The sequence below is a fragment of the Dipteris shenzhenensis genome, chromosome 18 (genome assembly GCF_047967505.1).
Source record: "Dipteris shenzhenensis isolate YYH24624 ecotype China chromosome 18, Dip_SZ_1.0, whole genome shotgun sequence".
NCBI lineage: Eukaryota > Viridiplantae > Streptophyta > Polypodiopsida > Gleicheniales > Dipteridaceae > Dipteris > Dipteris shenzhenensis.
The window spans coordinates 44,043,890-44,066,351 of record NC_141613.1 but is presented as its reverse complement, the minus strand read 5'-3'; positions in this window follow the sequence as shown (position 1 = coordinate 44,066,351).

The window sequence follows — 22,462 nt, the reverse complement described above, 5'->3', positions numbered from 1 at the left end:
GAGCCGGTGGACTTCATATGATTTGACTTGACTTCTTATTACCTTCTAATCTATTCAAGTGCTCTTACTCCGCCTCTCTCTCTCTCTCTCTCTCTCTCTCTCGCCCCCCCCCCCCCTAGACACTCCCTTCATACGCTCTGTAGAGCAGGAGATTCATCAGGTCACTAGGGATAATCTGTGGCAGGTACATACCCATAGGACATTGCTATTCACATGCAAGGAAAAAGGCCTTCTATAGAGAGCATTTCCTCCATCTCAATGATGATGGCTTCATCCAGACATCAGGGTACCTATAGATTCACCTTTCCCATGCAGTGTGTATTACACTCATCCAAATATTTCAAATTGAGGCGGGATCTTAGATGCTGCCATATGACATCATAGAGACCTAAAGCTTCAAACTCTTCACAACACACAGGAGATGGAGACGGAGGAATGAGTTCTGATGTGATGCCTTTGACACTATGAGATCTAGGGGAGATATCACTGTCTTTTCACCCATGGGTACACAGAAATAGGTAGAGTCATTGATTACTAGATCAGATTTGCACCACAATATTTTTACACGAGGTTACTTGACTCCGGTTTAGACTCATGAGGCCTGCCACCAGATCCCTCTCTAGATAGCAGGAGATCATAATGGGAGATGCCGCGAGCGTGACCTGGACTTCTAGATAGCCAGGTCAATAGGAGACTAGACACAAGCCTAGTGAGCACTTGTCCCATTCGTGGTCCTTCACTCAATTGTAGCACATGTATAAAGCCCCCCCCCCAAAAAAAAGAAAAAGGAAAAGAACTTTCTATTAATACTTGGGAAAAAACCAACCTTACAAATCAGCTATCCTTGTGGCAGCGATTGTGGAAGAAAATACAATGAAAGAGTGTTGGCTATCGACCAGCTTGTTTCTAGAGAACCCGGCTCAATGCCTAGGGAATCTCTGAAATAGGGGCCAACATTAAGGGTGGGGGACTATACAACCAACGGATGCCTCGCTTTGTGAATATCTAAAAAACATTGCTCATGCCTCTCGATGGTCGTTCAAGAACCCATGGGCCATAGTCCCTCTCTCCCATAAGGTGCGCAAGGTATAGATGATAACCTGCGAAATGACAATGAGGGTGGCTACTAGGGGGACTTGCTAGCCTCCTGTCACCAAACTTCCAACGGGCGACGCAGATGTTCCAATGTTGGACATTGTTTCCCAAACACTATCCTCGGGCTGGCGGGAAGCTGCAGTCTCGTCTTGCATCTCAATCCTTGGTGCTCTGTCCATAGATCGTGTAGGTGGGCGAAATCGTATCTATCGAGAAGGCATGACCCCTCTCTATCACCAACCATGATCCAAGGAAGTCTCCTGCATCCTTTGCATCGTAGCCACGATCCGGAGGAACCCTACTAGACCCTTTGTGCTGTGGGATAGCGGAATTGTGTTGAGGTCCCTATGCATGCATTGGTGGCACCTCCCATAACTTACATTTGCTCCAAACACGAGCCAATTGGCCATCCCCCGTTGGCCACCATCTAGAACAAGTATGTGATCTTCTGTGGGCAGGGTGGCGACCAAAATTTGGAAATTACTTCCTGGGGCACCTGTTGGACTACTAATGTCGCTCTCGCTCTCTTAACGGGGTCCGGGCAGCCGCGAAGACGACGACCAATGCAAATAGTGTACGAGAAGAATGGTACCTCTGTATTCCTTTTTGAGTGCCCTGCTCTAGAAGGCTAGAACCACTTGTGTGCATCCCATTGAAGGGGGTGGCTGCAACCGGTTCTACCCAAAGTGATTGGTATTGGTTCAAAGGACAAACTGTTACCAAGATGACCTACCACCTTGATCCGCCGCCACTCAAGCCCATCTAAGGCCCCATCCAACTCTCGGTCACCCCTCGGTCTTTGGTTGGAGAATATCCCTACTTTGTAGTGCATGGGACAAAAAGCACCAAGGGCCTAATGCATGATAAGGGTCCTTAGGGGCACCCTTGTTATAGAGAACTATCCATACCCACTCGGGGGAGGTGAGGCTCTATGTTGACCAACCCTTCAAGACTTGAGGATGGCGGCCTCTATCTCCAACGTCCTTGTAAACGTCCCTCTCAGCTCTTGCATGTGCCTCCGTCGTCCCTAAGGAAAGCCGACTCCATGCTTTAAAGTAAGTAGCTTGGCCATTGTCCCTCTGTCCTAGTACACCCATCCAATGTGCATCTGCTGTTGTAGCATGCATCCCTCCCGATCAGAACTTTGCATGCTAGAGAAGGGTATGGCACTCAAACTCCTCACAACTTCGAGGATTGGCTCGAATGGGTCCCCCAAAAAGTGTTGCAAGACCTTGTGTGTACTCCTTATCAATGTTGACCCCTTCCTTGTGAAGGGGGGCCTTTGAGAAGATCCACCAATGAGACTACTGCCAATGCCGTCTTGTATGGGGGTGTTCATGAGAAGCCCTTGCCGAAGCAAGAGCTTCGAAGATGGGGTGAGAGCATGCACTATATGCTTGCCGAGCAAGGCTCTGCTCTGCATCTCTGAACCAATGAGCCCAAGTCCTACCTCCGCTTGTGGCAAGATCATCGTCTACCAAGTGATCCTGGCTCTAGTGTTCCAAGTGCCACCTGATGTTGCCCATAAGAAATTGCGCACCAAGTGCCTACGAACAAGAGGCTATGTATCAGGCCATTGCCAGGAGGAGCTTGTTGGACACGAGGGCTTGCTTTGCAAAAGAGAGTTTGGGAGCTCCAATATAGTAGCTTGTGCACACTCTTTAGCATTTGGGGTTATCAACTGCTCAGCTAAAATGCCGATGCCCATTAACAGTCTAAGTACCTTGTTGTCTGGCCTTGGAGGATCTAGTTGAAGCCAAGAAAGGCCCCCCAATTTAAGATCTCCTGAATCTCCTCAGTCATTGTTATTTAGTCCAAGTTACTCATGACCCTAGACACTTGAAAGTTGACAATACACCTCCAAAGCACCCCGAACTATCTCTAGACTCTTTGCAGTACCCTCCACAAAAAGGGCCGAATCATCTGCAAACTCAGAGTCAAGTAATCCCTGTGTTCAAATTGAGAGGTGCATACCTGTAAGGCCCATCACCTGAGAGCGGAGAAAATAGCCTAGAGCCTCTATCACAAAGAGGAATAAGAACCGAGCAAGAGGGCAGCCCTAAGGCACAAAAAAGGCCTCCTCGAACAAGCATGTGACTGGAACTTCCCCCTGTATACAAGGCAGAGATCCCCGGAATCCACTAGTCTGAGAAACCCATCCTACGCATGGTGCCATCCCAAAAAGCCGAATCCACCCTATTGTAAGCTTTCTCGAAATCCAAGAGAAGGACTGTGATATGCTCGGACCTCATACATTAGCAGGCAAGTGGATGTCCTATTCACAGTTGAGGAGCCCTTGGAACCCTCAAGGCTGTCATGGCAAGAGAAATCACTAATCTGTGATTAGTAGACATTAAAACATTATTATATATTATACGCCAATGGTGTAACATGTATTTGTATTTATGATGGATACCAACCGATTTGTTATGGTGGTGGATCATCTCAGTAGATAAGACTAGTCGAGCTGGAGCCACTGCTTCAAACGACATCAAATTTGGACATGTGATACTTATTTTATTAATAAAGGTACGCACACATGTGTCTAGGTCCTCGGGCAATAGGAAGGGAAGGGTGCATTAAGGTGCATTGAATGGTAGATGCATGGGTCATAGGATAAGGGTAGGCGTGAATGGGAAGATGAAACTTGAGTGATCTCAAGGGACATTAATGAAAGGGTATCACCCTTTCATTGTGACTCTCACGTAGCATTCTTCATTCACCTTGCATTCATCTACCATCTCTCTCCCACCTTGCATGTAGGTCGAAAATAGAAACAAGTACTCTCATGAGGGCGCTCTTCCCCATTGGAGGGCCAACTAGCATTTGAATTCTGCATGCATTGCACCATTTGGTATCAGAGCATCGATGAGCCACTACCGGGACGGGAGAGAAGGAGAAGAAGCGAGCGCAAGGGAGGGCGCAATCGTGTGGGACAGGAGCCAGTGCAGCATTCGTGGAAGGGAGTTGTATGAGAAGACGACGCACAAGGAAGATCGTACGGGAGACAGAGAGAGAGCGAGTCACAGGGAGGTCACGCGCACGGATAGGAGGCAAGGTGCGGGGCAAGTAGAGGAAGACTTGCAGGTCTACATGTGAAACAATGTCTTAACCGAGATCCGAAAGGCCGTCCGGCAAAAATTGCACGTGAAATTGTGGACGGGCCTGTTGAGATATCAAGCTCTACCCCCGATATATCTCCTGGATGACTATCATTTATGTCACCGCCTATGTTAGTTGTACTCGTGGTGTAGTTAGACTACCACATATGTTTTTGGTTTGGGTTCACATATGAACCACGTATTCTAGGGTTTGACATATAGGGTATTTTCCTCTTCTATTGTATTGTTGTTGTGTGCAAAAGTGAAGAAAGGCTTCACCCTCCAACCTTCGCCCTCAGTGACTTTATTTTTTTGATTTGAGGCCGTTTCGGGGCCCATTTTGAAGGCGGAAGTTCTTCGCAGGCACTCAGAAAAAGGCCCTGTTTTTCGCTGTGCGACCACTGCTGCGCGGCTCGTCGGTGGAAAGGTGCCAGAGAAATTGCATCGTATGCCTGTGTGCAGAGATATTGGGAGTTGCAGATTCATGCCTGTTGCCAGTTGATGCAAAATCGTCACTAGGAAGTGACTGTGTGGTGAAATACCACTTTCGTCAGTGTTGCGGATCTGCCCCTGTGAGGCTGTTTGCAGAAGTTTTGCTATTTGCCCTTGTGAGGCATTTGCTGTGTTTACAGGTTGCTGTTGCAATTCGTGATTTGTAAAATGTCTGAGAATCTGTCTACCATTGTCAGTGAGAAGCTTGACAGAACAACTTCCAAGCATGGAAGTTCAGGATGACAAACTTCCTTATGGGAAAGGGAGTTTGGGATTACATCAGTGGTGAAACTGCAGAACCAGTTTTGGGTGCCGCTTCCACTCCTGCTGAATTGAAGGCCTTTAAAGAATGGCATGAAAAAGCCAGAAAATGCTTGTATTGGCTGTCTGTTAGCATTTCAGATTCTATGATTGTGCATATACAGGATGTAGAGACGCCTAAGGAGGCATGGGATACATTGGTGAAGCTGTATAGCACAAATACCAAAGCACGAAAGATGCAGCTAAAGCAGGAGTTGCACAATGTGCAAAGGAAAAATCTAAATATAAATGAGTATTCCTTGAAGGTGAAAGGCCTTGCAGATTCTCTTGCCTCCATTGGAGCACCTGTTGATGATGAGGACTTAGTGTCCGTGACCTTGAATGGTCTTGGGAAAGATTATGCATAGTTTCGGACATCCATTGGAGTCCGTGAAACATTTCCTGATTTTCAGGAACTTATTGCTCTCTTGCTAAGTGAAGAGCAAAGGAATGGTGGTTCAGCCACCTCAACTTCTCAAGAGACTGCTTTCTACTCGAATACAGGTAGAGGCAGGGGTAGAGGAAGAGGCCGTTTTGGTGGCCGTGCAGGAAATCAGAACCAACAGCAACAACAAGAAAACCAGTCCTATGGAGGAGGACGTGGTAGTTCTAGAGGCAGGGGGAGCCAAAGAGGCCGTGGTTCATGGCAAAGGAACCAGCAAGTAAATAGCAGCACAGAATGCTATTATTGTGGAAAGCCTGGACACAAGGAGAATACATGCTATAAAAAGCAGAATGACATCAAAAGTGGGAAGTTGCAGCAAAGCAACTATGCATCATCAAGTGGGCATGGTGACGACAGAAATGAGCACCTTTTTGTGATGCAGCATATGGTTAACTCCATGTCAGGAGATGCTGCAGCTTGCAATGATGTTTGGTATGTTGATTCAGGTGCCTCTAACCACATGACCAGTCATGGTGAGTGGTTTCATGATGTTAGAAATTTGGATAAGCCAGGTTATGTTGAAACAGGTGATGATACTGCGCACCCAATTACGCAGGTTGGTAAAGTGCCATTGGCTATGCAGGATGGCAAAACGAAGTACTTGGCAGATGTACTTCATGTTCCAAAAATCACTAAGAACCTGGTTTCAGTTGGCCAGATGGTTGAGCAAGGTCTGCAGGTTAGATTTAATCCTGATGGATGCTTTGTTGAGGACTTGAAAAATAAGTGCCGCTTGGTTGCAAAAGGCAACAAAAATGGCAGAATGTCACCTTGGATGTTGATATGCCTGACGTGAAAGCTGCTATGTTTGCGCATGGGAGAGGTGTCATTGCAGATATTGAGATATGGCACAAGCGCATTGGGCATGTGAATATACAAAGGCTGAAATCTATGCAAACGAAAAACATTGTTGCAGGTTTGCCTAAATTCAGACTTGAGGGAATGCAAAAGGTATGTGAAGCATGCCAAATGGGTAAGCAGGCCAGACATGCATTTCCCAAAAATGCTAAGGTGAGCAGAAGACCTTTGGAAGTGATCCATTCAGATGTTTGGACAACCAAAACTGCTTCTATTGGTGGATGCCATTATTATGTGACGTTTATTGATGACTACACTAGGAAGGTGTGGATTTATTTTATGAATCACAAAAGTGAAGTGTTCAGCCATTTCAAGGCTTTTAGGGCCATGGTTGAAAAAGAGAAAGGTGTGCATATTAAAGTGCTAAGATCTGATGGAGGGGGAGAGTACTTTTCAGAAGAATTTTGTGAATATCTGAAAGAACAGGGAATTCAAAGGAAGTACTCATGCAGGTCTACCCCTCAACAGAATGGGGTTGCAGAAAGGAAGAACAGGCATATTGCAGAAGTAGGACGGGCGATCCTAAATGAGAAAAACATGCCTGATTATTTTTGGGCTGAAGCAGTAGCAACTGCTGTTTATATTATGAACAGAACCCCCACTGCAGCTGTCCATGGCATGACGCCTGAAGAAATGTATACAGGCCAAAAACCAGATATTTCTCACTTGAAGGTATTTGGTTGCATAGCTTATGTTCATGTTCCTGATGAGAAGAGAACAAAGCTGGATCCAAAGGCAGAAAAATGCATCTTTATTGGATATGCTCTGCACCAGAAAGGGTATCGCTGTTATAACCCTTCCACCCGCAAAATGCAAGTGAGCAGAGATGTTGTTTTTGATGAAATGAGCAGCTGGTATGCACCAACTGTTATGGTAGGAGATGCAGATGCAGGAAATGGGAATGCTGCAATAAATGCAGAGCAGCAATCTCAAGCCTTGAGTGGACCCAGAGAGTCCTCTACTAGTGGATCTAATGCATGGACAGGGAGATTGAGATCTAGTGAATTGTCACATGGCAGCCCTGATAGTGTTGTGCAGGTATCACATAAGGGAAAAGAAAAAGTAGACCATGCTCCAGTGTTTGATGTGTCTGCTCGTAGCTCTCATGTTGATGGAGAGTCAAGCGGCTCTGAAATGAGCCTTGATGAGGAACTTGGGATTCCTTCTGTTGTTACACCTGGTGCAAGGAAAAGCAGGCATGATTTAAAGACTCTTGCAACTGATCCAGTTGTATGGAGGTCCACTCGTATTAAGTATCCAGTTGACAGGCTGAGATATGATGGGTATACAGCACATCACTATGCTTATATGGTCAAGGTTCTAGAGGAGCCAGAGCCCACATGTTTTGAGGATGCAGCAGGGCATAAAAATTGGGAAGCAGCTATGGATGAAGAGATGGCTGCCTTGGATGCAAACCACACTTGGGATTTGATGCCTTTGCCTCATGATAAGAAGGCTATTGGCTGCAAGTGGGTTTACAAAGTAAAGCACAATGCTGATGGGTCAGTTAGCAGGTACAAGGCAAGATTGGTTGCCAAAGGTTTTGCACAGACATATGGAATTGACTATGAGGAAACTTTCAGCCCAGTTGCAAGGATGGCAACCGTGAGAGCAGTAATTGCTATGGCTGCTGCAAAGGGATGGTCTTTGCATCAGATGGATGTGAAAAATGCCTTCTTGCATGGTGATTTGCAGGAAGAGGTTTATATGATGCAGCCAGAAGGTTATGAGGATAATGCACATCCCGATTTTGTATGCAGGTTGCGCAAAGCCTTGTATGGCTTAAAACAGGCGCTGAGGGCATGGTCAAACAAGATAGGGCAATATCTTGTCACTATTGGATTTCAGATTTCCAATTCAGATTTTTCACTTTATGTGAAAAGGACAAACAGAGGATTTGTGCTTATAGTCATCTATGTTGATGACTTGATTATTACAGGTGATAGTGATGCAGACATTAATGAAGTGAAGCTGCTGTTGAAGCAGAAATTTGAGATGAAGGATTTGGGAGAGCTGCGTTACTTCTTGGGCATTGAGGTTATTAGATCCCCGAGTGGGATATGGCTGTTGCAAAGGCAATACGGTTTGGACATGATGTCCAAATATGGGATGACAGGCTGTAAGCCTATCTCTGTTCCATTGGAGCAGAATGTGAAGCTCAATGCGAGACAGGTGAGCTTCTTGAAGATATTACTATGTACAGGCGCATAGTAGGTAGCTTGATTTACATGACTATAACCAGACCAGATCTGAGCTATGCTGTGGGGCTGGTGAGTCAGTTTATGCAGGCACCGAGGAAGCCAGATTTGGATGCGGCTAGGCGCATACTGCGGTATGTGAAGTCCACATTGCATTATGGACTGTTTTATGAAGCTGGGTGTGCATTACAGGTACATGGATACACAGATGCTGACTGGGCTGGTAGTGTCTCAGACAGGAGATCTACTAGTGGTTTTATGTTTTCCCTTGGGAGTGGTGCCATCAGTTGGAGCAGCAAGAAGCAGCCAACAGTTGCCTTGTCGAGCACAGAGGCTGAGTACAGGGGTGCAGCAATGGCTGCATGTGAGGTAGCTTGGTTACGGAAGCTACTTGCAGATATGGGACAGTCAATTCATGGAGCAGTTGTCATTCATTGTGACAACATTAGCAGCATCATGCTTGCTAATAACCCAGTTTATCATGCTAGAACGAAGCACATTGAGGTGCATTATCACTTTGTGAGAGAGAAGGTTCTAGCTGGTGAGATTGATCTTGTCTATGTCAATGTCTATGTCAACACTGAGGAGCAGGTGGCTGATATTTTTACGAAGGCATTGGGTACCGAGAAGCTTCGCAGATTTAGGAGCTTGCTTGGTGTACGTGAGATGGAGTTGAGCTTGAGGGGGAGTGTTGAGATATCAAGCTCTACCCCCGATATATCTCCTGGATGACTATCATTTATGTCACCGCCTATGTTAGTTGTACTTGTGGTGTAGTTAGACTACCACGTATGTTTTTGGTTTGGGTTCACATATGAACCACGTATTCTAGGGTTTGACATATAGGGTATTTTCCTCTTCTATTGTATTGTTGTTGTGTGCAAAAGTGAAGAAAGGATTCACCCTCCAACCTTGTGTCCTCTCTCTTTTGTGTGTTGTGAAGAAGCTGAACTTGAGTCTCCTATCTCTCTCCCTTATTCTTTACAGGGCCAAGATGCGAAAGGCCAGCCGGCAAGGTTCTCCCTGAGCCTGGGAAGGGCGAGATTTGGAGCCCCTGAGGTAAGGGCTTTCTCATATTTTTTTGGGTATTTGGACGAGGAACGAGGTGTCCTAACGGGGTGACTCCCCCCCATGCGAATAGACCCTTAAAACCCTTGGTGCAAGCCTTGTCAGCTAGACCATCTAGAAATGAAAAGGGCAAAGCTCTAGCAAAGCCAGAGCCCAGTATACACTCATCAGAACGTGCAAAGGTCAAGGTACCTAATATTGCAAACTATAGACCGAAAAAGTACGCTGGTCGGATGACCGAGCGCAGTTCTGATGTGATCGAGGTTTGGTTACATAAGTGGGAAGAAGCCTTCACCATTTGTGAAATCAGATCTGATCTAAAGAAAATCCGCGAGACCATTCACCTGTTTATTGAGGCAGTGGATAGATGGTGGATTAAGCAACAGAAAGATCAAGTTGCCCCTACCACCTGGGAAGGGTTTAAAGCTGAATTTAAGAAACACTTTCTTCCACCTGACGAAGAGTCCTGAGCTTGGGATGCTTATAGAAACCTTCGCCAGAGGAATTTGTCGGTGGCAGAGTACACTGACAAGTTCATGGAATGTGTTATGAAGATAACAGACCTTCTCCCTATGTCGGTTCAGTTGAAAGACTATATCTATGGACTGAACGACAAGATTAAAATGGAAGTTCGGGCTAAATATGTGACTACATTAGATGAATCTATTGCAGTAGCCCTGAACTATGAGGATGCCAGAGGCAGATCTAGTGGATTTGTGCAGGCAGGGACTCAGCATGAGTACCCGAGGAAAGGGGGATTTCAGAGGAAATGGACTTCAAAGACAAGTGTCTCGCAGCCAAGTGGCCAAACCAAGCAGCTGAAGCCGGTTGAGGGACCAGCAAAGAAGTACCACCGTTGGGGTGAAAAGAAAAGTAACTCCAATGGCAGCCCAGGCTTGGTAAACGTCCTCGTTGACCCCTGAACAAAAAGAAAAAGCTAGAAAAGAAGGATTGTGCTTCGGCTACCTTCAACGACATCAGTGGAAAGATTATCCACTGAACAAAGACCGTCACACGGCCAATATGATAATATCTGAATGCGACACAGAAATGCAGGAGAGTCCCAATGCAGAACATATGCAGATGCCATTGGCGGGATCTTCTCAGAGGTTAGTACCTGTGTTGTTAAGTGTGTCTGTTACTAAGTTAGTAAGCGGTGCACCCAATAACATCCTTTCAAAGCCTACAGCAACGGGGTATACGGTTTTCGATGAGCCCGAGTTAATTAAAATGAAAGGGCAAGTAGCCAATCATGATGTGATTGTGTTGTTTGACTCAGCGTCAAGGCACAATGTAATTAACTCGAAGCTTATTAAGAGGCTCAAGTTGAAAACTAGTCCGTCTGACTATGCTTATACGGTCAGGATGACAGACGGAAGTTCAACTGATGTATGGGACCAAAGGGTTACCCAGTTGGAACTTCAAATACAGGACTATGTTGAGAAGCTGGACTTTGAGTTGACCAAGCTTGCTCACACTGATATAGCCCTAGGTATGGCTTGGCATTTTTGGAAAAATCCAGCCATTGGTTGGAAAAAGCATATTTACCAATTCAAGATGAACGGGGTAGAATATGTTTTGCGAGGTGAAAAGGATTTACCTCGAGGACCATTGATTTCAGCCATGGAAATTCAGAAGACTTCGAAAGAGTTTCCGTGTCTGTGTATAGAATCGGTAGAGTCGATTGATGATGCGTCGACTAGCACTGAGGCTACCCAAGATGGAGAAATGGCCGAGTTGGCTAAAGAGATATCGGAGAAGTTCTCTGATTGTTTTAGGGATGAGTTACCTTATGGGTTACCTCCAGAGCGGAATGTTCAGCATAAAATTGAGCTTATCCCAGGGGCAGAACTTGTAAATAGACCTCCCTATAGATTAAGCTTTACAGAAGAAGCTGAGGTGCGAAGACAACTGGAAGAATACCTCAAGCTGGGGCAGATTCAACCCAGTTTTTCACCTTTTGCTTCACCAGTGCTATTAAAGAGGAAGAAAGATGATACTTTTCATCTCTGTATAGATTACAGAGCATTGAATAATATCACTGTTAAGCATAGGTATCTGATGGCTCGGATCGATGATTTGCTAGATGCATTACATGGGGCCGTAATTTTCAGTAAGATAGATCTTAAGTGTGGCTACCATTAGATCCATATTAGAGCCGAGGATGTGCATAAAACCGCTTTTAGAAGCAGGTTTGGTCATTATGAGTTTTTGGTAATGCCCTTTGTACTTATCAATGCTCCTGCTACATTCGTCATGCTTATGAATGATTTACTACGTCCGTATATCGGAAAGTTTGTAGTATATTTTATTGACGATATTCTAGTATTCAGTAAAAGTATTACTGAGCATCATGAACACTTAAGAATAGTGTTCAGTACTTTGAGGAAAGCCAGTCTTTATGTGAATAAGAAGAAAACTATACTGTGTATGGTTAGACTTGAATACTTAGGAGCCCAGAGGAGGTAGAAATGGATCCAAAGAAAGTGGCTGCGATATTGACTTGGCCAATCCCTCAGAGTTTGACCGCTTTGTGATCATTCTTGGGATTTGTCCAATTTTATCGAAGGCGGATATTCCGAAATAGTATCGCCATTGACTGATCTGACCTCAGATAAAGTACCTTTTATATGGGGACAGAATCAACAGGAAAGTTTTAACACCATAAAACAAGCTGTGGTCACAGGACCGCTGTTAAAAATAGTTGATTCCCAAAAACCGTTGTTCCTAGAGACTGATGCAAGTGGCATTGTAGTAAGAGCAGTTCTCCTCCAAGAGGGAAGGCCAGCAGCCTTTGAAAGCAAGAAGCTTTCTCCCTCTCAAAGAAATTGGCCAACTCATGAATTAGAGTTGTATGCTGTTGTCCATGCTTTGAAAACTTGGCGACATTATTTGTATGGATCAGAGTTTTATGTGGATGTTGATCATGATACTCTGAAACATTTTTGTAAACAACCTAACTTGAGAGGCCGCCAAGCTAGGTGGGTAGAACTCATGCAGGAGTTTAATTTGACGAGATTCGATACCGAAGAGAAAAAGATAACAAAGTTGCTGATGCGTTGTCACACATTATGCATAATATGAGTTTCACAGTGTTAGAGAGTGCTCTAATAACCGAGATTAGAGAAACTCAAAAGGTGGACGAGTTTGTCCAGAGCCTTTGGCCTAAGGCTCATGTGTTAAAACCCGGGGAAAACGAAAATGATGACCTGGCATCCAGAAAAGGCCAAACGTATGCAAGATATGCCATAAGGGATGGTATGCTGAAAAGAAATGGCAAGGTAGTAGTACCTAATCATAATGATCTCAGGCAAAGAGTCATTTGATAGTGCCATGATAGCCCATGTGCAGGACATCCAGGAGTCGAGAAGACATATGATCTCGTGAAACGAGATTTCTTTTGGCCAAAGATGAAAAATCATATTCATGAAATATGTGACACGTTGTTTTTTGTGTCAGGTAAGTAAGGCAGAGCGAGTGAAGCCACCCGGCCTTTTATAGCCCTTGGAGATACCACTAAGTAAGTGGGAGAGCATTTCCATGGACTTTATTGTAGGGCTACCTACGACACAAGGTGGATATGATTCTATCTTTGTGGTGGTTGATTGTCTTACCAAGATGGCTTAGTTCATTCCAACTAGAGAATCTGTTAGTGCCCCGCAAGTGGTGGATTTGTTTAATAGACATATATTTCGTCTGCATGGATTACCCAGATCGATAGTGTCAGACAGAGATGCCAAATTTACCGGTCATTTTTGGATTGCGGTATTTGAGACACTAAGGACTGAGTCGGGAATGAGTAGTGGGGATCATCCAAAAACGGATGGTCAGACGGAAAGAATCAATCAAATTTAGAGGACATGCTTAGAGCATATGTGTCATTGAGGCAACATACATGGGACAAGTGGCTGCCATTATTGGAGTTTGCCTACAATGATAGAAAACATTTCTCTACAGGGTTCAGTCCGTTTGAACTGAACTATGGTTATAGACTAGCGAATCCAACTATAGTTGGAATACCTCAGAAAGTGCCGACTGCCGCAAACTTTGTGGTTCAGATGCGGGAGATGCTAGCACTTACGAGAGCTAACATCCGCCAAGCTATGGATAGAGCTAAGGCATATGCGGATGAAAACCGATCCAATAGAGAATTTAAGGAAGGAGAAAAAGTTTTTCTCAGAGTTCCTTCGCACTCTAAGTCTTTGATTGCAGGAGCGTGTGCTAAGTTATCACCTCGATATTGTGGGCCATGGTTAATTCTAAAAAGAATAGGCAAGGTAGCCTATAAATTAGAATTACCACCGGGGTGTAAGGTGTAAATTAGAATTACCACCGAGGTGTGATTTTTCCTTGCCCGTGATTGATGAAATCCAAGAGAGAAATAGAGATAGATCGTATCACGATAGGGAAATTTGAGGCTGAGGGTCTGCTGGAAGATTAAAGAAAACCTCTCCCTTAGGTGTGGAGGGGGCCCCTTGAGAGGTGCATCTCGTCTATTCCTCTTGGATTGGGGGGCTTGTGGGGGCCTCATGCTTACCTACTGTCAATGGCGTGCATGGCATCTTCAGTTCCTTGCAGCTTCTTACTTGGCTTCCTATGCTCCACGTGAGTCCAAACCCCTTGGATGGTTGAAGCCAAGGAGTCTGTGACTCAGCTTCTTACTTGGCTTCCTACACTCCATGTGAGTCCAAACCCCCTTCGATGGTTGAAGCCAAGGAGTCTTGTGACTATTGCTATTGTCTATCTAGGCGGGGAAGTCTATCGTATAGCCTCTCTCATTGCTGACTTGGCAAGGCTATGTCTAGGTGGAGGCACGACTTGCACCACAAGGGCAAGCTCTTACTCGGCGTCCCATTTGTCTCGACCTGAAGCACTGCTCTGGGAGGACTGAGACCTCAACCCTCTATCTAAACTCGTGCCCATCCTAGGCTCTAGAAGGATCTCCTCGGGTAGAGGGACTCTAGGTGCTCTTCGATCACCTTGCGCCATGGAACCCCATAATCCGTGCGAGGATCGAGGCTATTGTAGGTGTGGACTTCAGCAAAGTACCGAAACAAGCTTTGAAACAAGATAATATTCCTTTGGAAGCCACGAGAAGCTAAGCATCATTGGGAGCCATGGCACATGGTGTGTCATCTCCATGTCATCAACTATGAAACCATGGTAGCATGGTATGAAGAAAAGAAGATGTAGGCCAAGGAAAACAAGACTCTACTTCTCGAGGGCCTAGGGAGTGTCGGGGGAATTCAACTAGATAAGAAAGACCCCTCTCCCGTAGATGGTGACCTCTTGGATCCTCCAATGCCAAACTTGCTTGGATCAAATCTCTAATTGGGCTCCTCGTGGGCGTGAGGCCTAATATGTAGCCCACCACTGCTCTGTCCTGCAAAGACTAGACTGCTATCTGCACCTCATGCTTGTCCTTTAGGGAGTGGGAAATCCGAATAGCTATGGGAGTTGAGGGAGCTCCCATAAGAACCCCTCTAACAGGAGTAGAAAAGGTCACCACCAAGATTACAATCCCAAAGCAAAAGCTGCTCCTGATAGCAAAAAGGGAAACAAGGTAGACAGGATGAAAAAAGGATGAAGGGTGGAAAAAAGGGGGGGTCTGCGACTGCAGCCACCCCAAGAAAGCCTTCTGGGCTATCAAAAAACAGCCAACAAAGGGAAAAAGGAAGGGGCTAAGGCAGTTTGAAGCTGCTATCCTACTCTTTCAGCAAAGGGCAAGACCAATGTATGCCTTGCAGGCTTTGCTACAGCCCTTCAACCCAGCAAAACAGCTGGCTCAAACACAAGTGGGGGGGTAAAAGAAGGCCACCTGTCTGCAGCAGCCACAAACAGCAGTGGGAACAGGAGAAAAGGCCCGCAGGCTGTCCAAAACAACCGCGAAGAGGTGGGGGAGCAGAAGATGGGGGGCAGTGCACTACAGGAAGGGAGGTGGAGGCATACGAGAAGAAAGAGCAGCACGAAATGGGAGGGGGGGAGGCAGGCAGAGGGGCATGGAGGGACATGGCAAGGGAGCGGGTGATCGGAGGGGGAGCCGATTTTGGGGGGGGGGAGGCATGATGGGAGGGAGGAGAGGGGCTCCAAGCAAGGGACACACATAAAAGGTTAAGATGCTTGTATGTGATTCAATTGATGACTCATCAAGAATTGTGGCAATCCCATTACTAGCTTCAAAGATATCTATTTTTGTTTGTTGTTTGGAGTAAAGTGACACATATATAACGTTTTAAATGGAGTTCTATCAGTTGTGTGCACTCGTATCAACCCCAAGGCAATTATGGAGTGGTGGGGGGTGTTGAGAGTTCACACTCAACATCATGTGATCATGTGTGCATAGCACCATCACGTGATCATATGTGCATAGCACTAACCTTATAGAGTGCTATAAAGGAAAGGGTTAGATCCCCTAACCCTAACCCTAAAAGGGTTTATATATATTCTATTTTTTCAACTAATTCTAGTGTACAGTTAGTCATTTGTGGTGTGCTCTCTAGCTGTGCCCTCTCTCCTCATCTCCACTCTTCTCCTCTCCCCTCTTCATATTTTGTCATGGTATCAGAGCTCCCTTGTCTTCCGCTGAGACATTGCGATTCTTGAGAGTGTGAGAGAGATTGTGAGATTGAGAGTTCTCTTGAGTGATTGTGAATCATTCCATTCACTTCCGTTAAGAGAAAATTTCTGTTCATTGTGGAAGAAATTCCGTCCACTTCCATTCATTGAGTGTCCATTTCTTTGAAAGATTTCATTTCTTGAGAAAGAGAGTACATTTGAGTGTTTCTTCTTGGGTGAGAGAGATCAAGCTTCCAAGGAGACCTCAACAGCAAGCTCCTATGAACGGCCGAGTTCTTCTCAGCAACCGAAAGCCTTTGCAAGGCCTTCCAAGCTATAGTGTCGTGTCTCTCCAACGAGCAATGCGCTTCTTCACGGTCGATGCTCCAACGAGACGCAACGGCTGAGGGTAGCAACGAACTTGCCCACGAATCTTCTCTTTCGCAAGCGCACACGGGCAACTAATGACCATCAACTGCAACGAACTCCAGCACATAGCACGCAAAGACGCTCTCAAAGCCGCCGCCAAAGCAAACCGGCCATCTGCAGCGCAGCCTCAGTGCCATCGACCTCCTTCGTGCAACGCTCCAAGCTCGCCATAGGGCCCAAGACAACGACTGCAGCTTCCAACGACGGTCAACCATAGCGAGCCTCGTAGTCTCCAACGAAGAGCAGCGACAACCGCCGAGCGGCAACGTGATCTGCTTCAGCAACACCTCGATGAGCCTCCCAAAGGCGCTATCCAACAACGGCGCGGAAAGGGGGGCTATGGCAACGGGAAGCTCTAGCTCTGGCTATGGTGACCGAAAGCTGCTGAGGTGCAGCTTGTGACGGCTGAGGCAACTCAACAGCACGAGCCGCCTCCATCGTCTGCGACCCATGCCACGCCTCTCCAAAGCCAGCGCCTCTGACTCAAACAGAAGCCTCTACACCGAACGAGCGCCTCCAAACGTGCACAGCCCCACTTCCGAAGCTCTCCAGAGCGTGCGACTCCAAAGCTCCATCGACGAAGAAGACGACGGAATCTAGAAGATTCCGTTCGAATCTTTCTAGATTCTGGCTTCCCACAGCGTGACACGTGGCCCGTGCGCCACGTCAGCTAATCCTATCTACCACGTGTCAATCTTATCTACCACGTCAGCTGCCACGTCATCACTGCCACGTCAGCTGCCATGTCATCTCTGCCACATCAGCACTGCCACGTCATCTCTGCCACGTCAGCATTGCCACATCATCACTGCCACGTCAGCACTGCCACATCATCTCTGCCACGTCATCTGCCACGTCATCAAGCCACGTCACTTGTGCCATGTCATTTGTGCCATGTCATCAGTGCCACATCATCAGGCCACGTCATCAGTGACACCTCAGCACTGCCACCTCAGCAGTCCAGTCAGCACTGACCTCTGCAGACACAGTCCCTTGCCAGGCACACTGTGCACACACTGCATGTGCACACTCCTGCCACCTCAGCACAGAGCTTCACTGGCACACCTCTTGCTAAGCACAGTGCCACATCATCACTGCATGTGACTCACAGTGACACATCATCATTGAGCACCATTTGCACTCCTTTTGCCCCTCCACCTAGATCAAGTCGTATCTCTTGATCCAGGAAGAATTTGAGGGTGCTCCAAAAAGGAAAGTCGCTTGATTTTTCGTGCTCTACGCGCTCGTTACATCATGCGCACATTTCGGCGCAATTTACACTCACATTTAAGCCTCGCCGACAAAACCACTTCCTTCACGCACATTTGCCTCTACATCGACGCATCTGACCCAGCACTTAAAAAGAACAAAGGAAAAGGAATTATTTGCTGCTCTTTCATCGATCGACGGTTGCTTTAGATCTAGATCAGAGTAGACTAGATCGCCATAGAGGGGACGCTTTGAATTCCCCAAGTTGCCAATCTAAGCCATGCCCGAAATTCCCGACTAGTACCTACTCGGAGTCAGTCCATACGCTCACATCCGATTTCACATCATTACATTACCTGAAACCTTACGTTCATCAGTTCAGTGAGCAGACTTCAGAGTTCAGAGGCATTGCAAATTGATTCAATGGGCAGATAGCACTTGATTTCACACACACATGCCACCATTGTAAAGCCTATTTGGCTATCTCACGGCATCGTGCACATCATTTTTCAGCCTTGTAAAGCCTCTTGGCTATTCCCGGCATCATTGCCACAAGCCTTGTAACACAGGTCAGATCTTATTTACTGCAGTTCTATCTTCACCGACGGTACAGAGATTTCACTTGGCATCTTCAGTGTATTTGCAGTTGATTCATACAGAGTTTTCCAGGACACTTTTGAGTACATTGTTTGCACCATGTCGACTAGCAACCTCAATCTGGAGGCATCTGCTAAGTTAGACAACTCCAATTACGGTACATGGAAATATCGAATGGAGACCATTCTTGTGCTTCAGGACAAATGGGAGTATGTTGATGGATCCATACCTAGACCATTGGCCGATCCAGCCACCAGTAGCTCTACTCCATCTGTTGTCACAGCACCAGCAATGGGATCTACATCGGGATCTACATCTACACAAACAGTTTCCGCACCAGTAGCAGATCCTGTCATTGCCCGAGCTCAAGCAGAATGGGATAAGAAAGATAAGTATGCCTATCACCTGATCAAGCAGAATGTGCAAGATGTCATGCTAGGACAGCTCAACACAGTCAAGACATCAAAAGAAGCATGGGATATGTTCGCAGCTCTCTACGAGTCCAAGAACACATCCAGGATTCTCACCCTGAGAAATCAGATCAACCAGAGTTTCCGCAATAGCAATGAAACCGGTCATGCTTATGTACTCCGCATCAAAGACTACAACAATCAACTTGCAGTAGCAGGAGAGACTATGAATCCCGCAGAAATGGTTCAAGTAATCCTGAATGGACTAGGAGAAGGATATGAGAATCTAGTCCAGAGTATTGCCATCCAACGGCAAATTCCAACACTTGAAGAACTTCAGTCAGTTTTACTTGGTGAAGAACTCAGGACTCAGGCCATTCAAGCATGTAAAGGTCATTCTAATGATCAGGCATTCACCGCTTCAGACAGAAGCAGAGGCAAAGGCAGAAATAGAGGTAGATCATATCAGAAAAGTGGTCATCATCATCAACAAAATCAAAGTCAGAATCAGCATCAGCATCAGCAGCATCCTCAGCAACATCAAAATCAGCAAAGAGGAAATCATTCCAACAGAGGAAGATTCCAAGGACGAGGGAATGCATCCACCAATGTGTCAAACATTCAATGCAACTATTGTCACAAGTTTGGACACTATGAAAGAGATTGCCGCAAGAAGCAGTATGACCAAGGCGATCAATCCAGCAGTAATCGAGGGAATTCCCGAGGAAGAGGAAATCATCGTGGTGGACATTCTAGTCACAGTCATTTTGCAAATGAACATGGAAATATGTTTCTTGCAAGTGAGGAATTGCATCAGACTGATACAATGCACCTAGACACTGATTTCAATCCCAAAGAGGATTTCAGCTATCAAGTCGACCAAGTGGAACAGGATCCTTGGTACATCGACAGCGGTGCATCATCTCATATGACAAATCATCAGGAATGGTTCACAGAAATGAAGCCATTAGAAGGTCAAAAGAATGTCATCTACACAGCAGACAATACACCGAATCCGGTTCAAGGGACAAGTGTTATCCCTATGAACAATTTCACTGGTACAAAAGGATTAGTCAAAGATGTGCTCTATGTTCCGAAGCTCAGCAAGAACCTTTTGTCAGTAGGTCAAATGACGGAACACAACTACAAAGTCATCTTCGACGGTGATGAATGCACTATCAGAGACAAATCCAAAAGAGGTCAGCTAGTAGCAAAAGGTGTCAAGGAAGGACGCTTATACAGGATGCTAGCTACAGTACCAGATAAGCATGCCATGTCAGCTCAAATGCAACAGATGCCACTCTCTGCAAAATGGCATAAGAGATATGGTCATGTCAACTTCAAGTACTTGTTAGATCTCAGGAATCAAAATATGGCAATTGGGATTCCGAAGCTACAGTTTCTTGGAAAGGTTTGTGAAGCATGCTGCTTCGGCAAACAAAAGAGTTACCAACTTTGTCAGAAGTACCTCTCGTGCACGAGGTATTCTTGATTTAATTCATACAGATGTATGGGGTTATGCCCAGACCCGCAGCATCAATGGTTCACTTTATTACTTGACCTTCATCGACGACTACAGCAGATATTGTTGGGTCTACTTTCTGAAAGAGAAATCTGAAGTGTTTGCCAGATTTCAAGAATTCAAAGCCATGGTAGAAAACCAAACAGGCAGAAAGATCAAGGTCATGAGATCAGACAGAGGAGGTGAATACATGTCTTCAGCCTTCATGAACTTTTGCAAAACTCACGGCATTCGAAGACAATTCACATGTGCAGATACTCCTCAGCAAAATGCAATAGCTGAAAGGAAGAATGGGACTTTAGCAGACAGTGCTAGAGCAATGCTTAGTGAAAAGCATCTTCCGAATCAGTATTGGGCAGAAGCAATAGCTACAGCTAACTACTTGCTTAATCGGCTTCCTACCGAACCGATACAAGGTATGACTCCTTATGAAGCATTCACTGGACACAAGCCACGCATTGGGCATCTCCGCATATTTGGTTGCATAGCATATGCCCACATACATGATGATCATCGCAGGAAATTGGATGCGAAGTCACGCAAATGCATCATGGTTGGCTACAGTGAAGAAAGTAAAGCATACAAATTGTATGATCCCATCAACCGCAAAGTCATTATCTCCAGAGATGTAATCTTCGATGAGGAATCAGAATGGAAAACCTCACCTACACAGGAGATAGAAGCATCGACTTCACAGTCATCTACAGAACAGGTTGATGAAGAAGAGCAAGAATTGCCAGCAACACCCCAATCAGCGTCACAGCAGCTCAGACGGTCTACTAGGGAAAGCAGACCACCAGCCAGATTGACATATGCTCAGAAAGGCAAAGCAATTCAGGTGGAAACCACCAACTATGCTCTTATGACTACCATCATGGCTACAGAAGAGCCAGTGTACTTCGAAGACGCAGTAGACAAGCCAGAATGGCAAACTGCCATGAATGAAGAAATGGATGCTTTGTATAAAAATAACACTTGGGAATTATGCGACCTTCCACCAGGAAAGAAGGCCATAGCCAACAAATGGGTATACAAAGTGAAGTACAATCCAGATGGCAGTATTCAGAGATACAGAGCCAGATTAGTTGCAAAAGGATTTGCACAACAATATGGTCAAGATTATGATGAGACTTATGCTCCCGTAGCAAAGATGGATTCCATACGGTTCTTGATATCACTAGCGACACTCAGTAAATGGAATGTGTATCAACTCGATGTCAAGAATGCATTTCTCAATGGTTATCTAGACGAGGAAGTCTACATGCAACAACCAGCCGGTTATGTTGAACCAGGACAGGAGAACAAGGTTTGCCATCTCAAGAAAAGTCTCTATGGCTTAAAGCAAGCACCCAAAAGTTGGTACAGCAGAATTGACAAGTATTTTGCTGATCTGGGATACATGAAGTCCAATGCAGATCATACTCTCTACTACAAAGTTCAAGGGGAAGATATTACTATTGCACTTTTGTACGTAGATGATCTGATTGTGACAGGAAGCAAGGATAGCTTCATCAGACAATTAAAACAAGACTTATCTGCAGAGTTCGACATGAAAGATCTTGGACTTATGCACTATTGTCTTGGAATTGAGTTCTGGAGAGATTCAGATAGCACATTCATGAGTCAGCTCAAGTATGTTGACAGTCTCCTGAAGAAGTTTCATATGGCAGATTGCAAGATTGCAGCCACTCCCATGGAACAGAGTTTGAAACTTACTAAAGATTCAGAAAAGCCTACAGTCAATGACAGATACTACAGGCAACTCATTGGATCTCTTATATATCTGACAATCACACGGCCAGATATTTGCTATGCAGTAAGCTCACTAGCATAGTTTATGGCAAATCCAAAACAGTCTCACTGGAATGCAGCCAAAAGAGTCTTGAGATACATCAGAGGTACAAGACAATTTGGGATAGAATACAGAGGAAGTCATCCACGGTTGCATGGATACTGTGATAGTGACTATGCTGGAGATCATGAGACTATGAGATCGACACAGGGATATGCATTTTTCCTTGGTCAAGGTGCTATATCATGGTTGTCAAACAAACAGCCAACTATTTCTTTGTCTTCGACTGAAGCAGAATATAGAGCACTCACTACAGGTGCATGTGAGGCTATATGGCTCAGAAGACTATTGTCAGAAACAGATTACTTTGATGAGTCAAAACCAACAACAA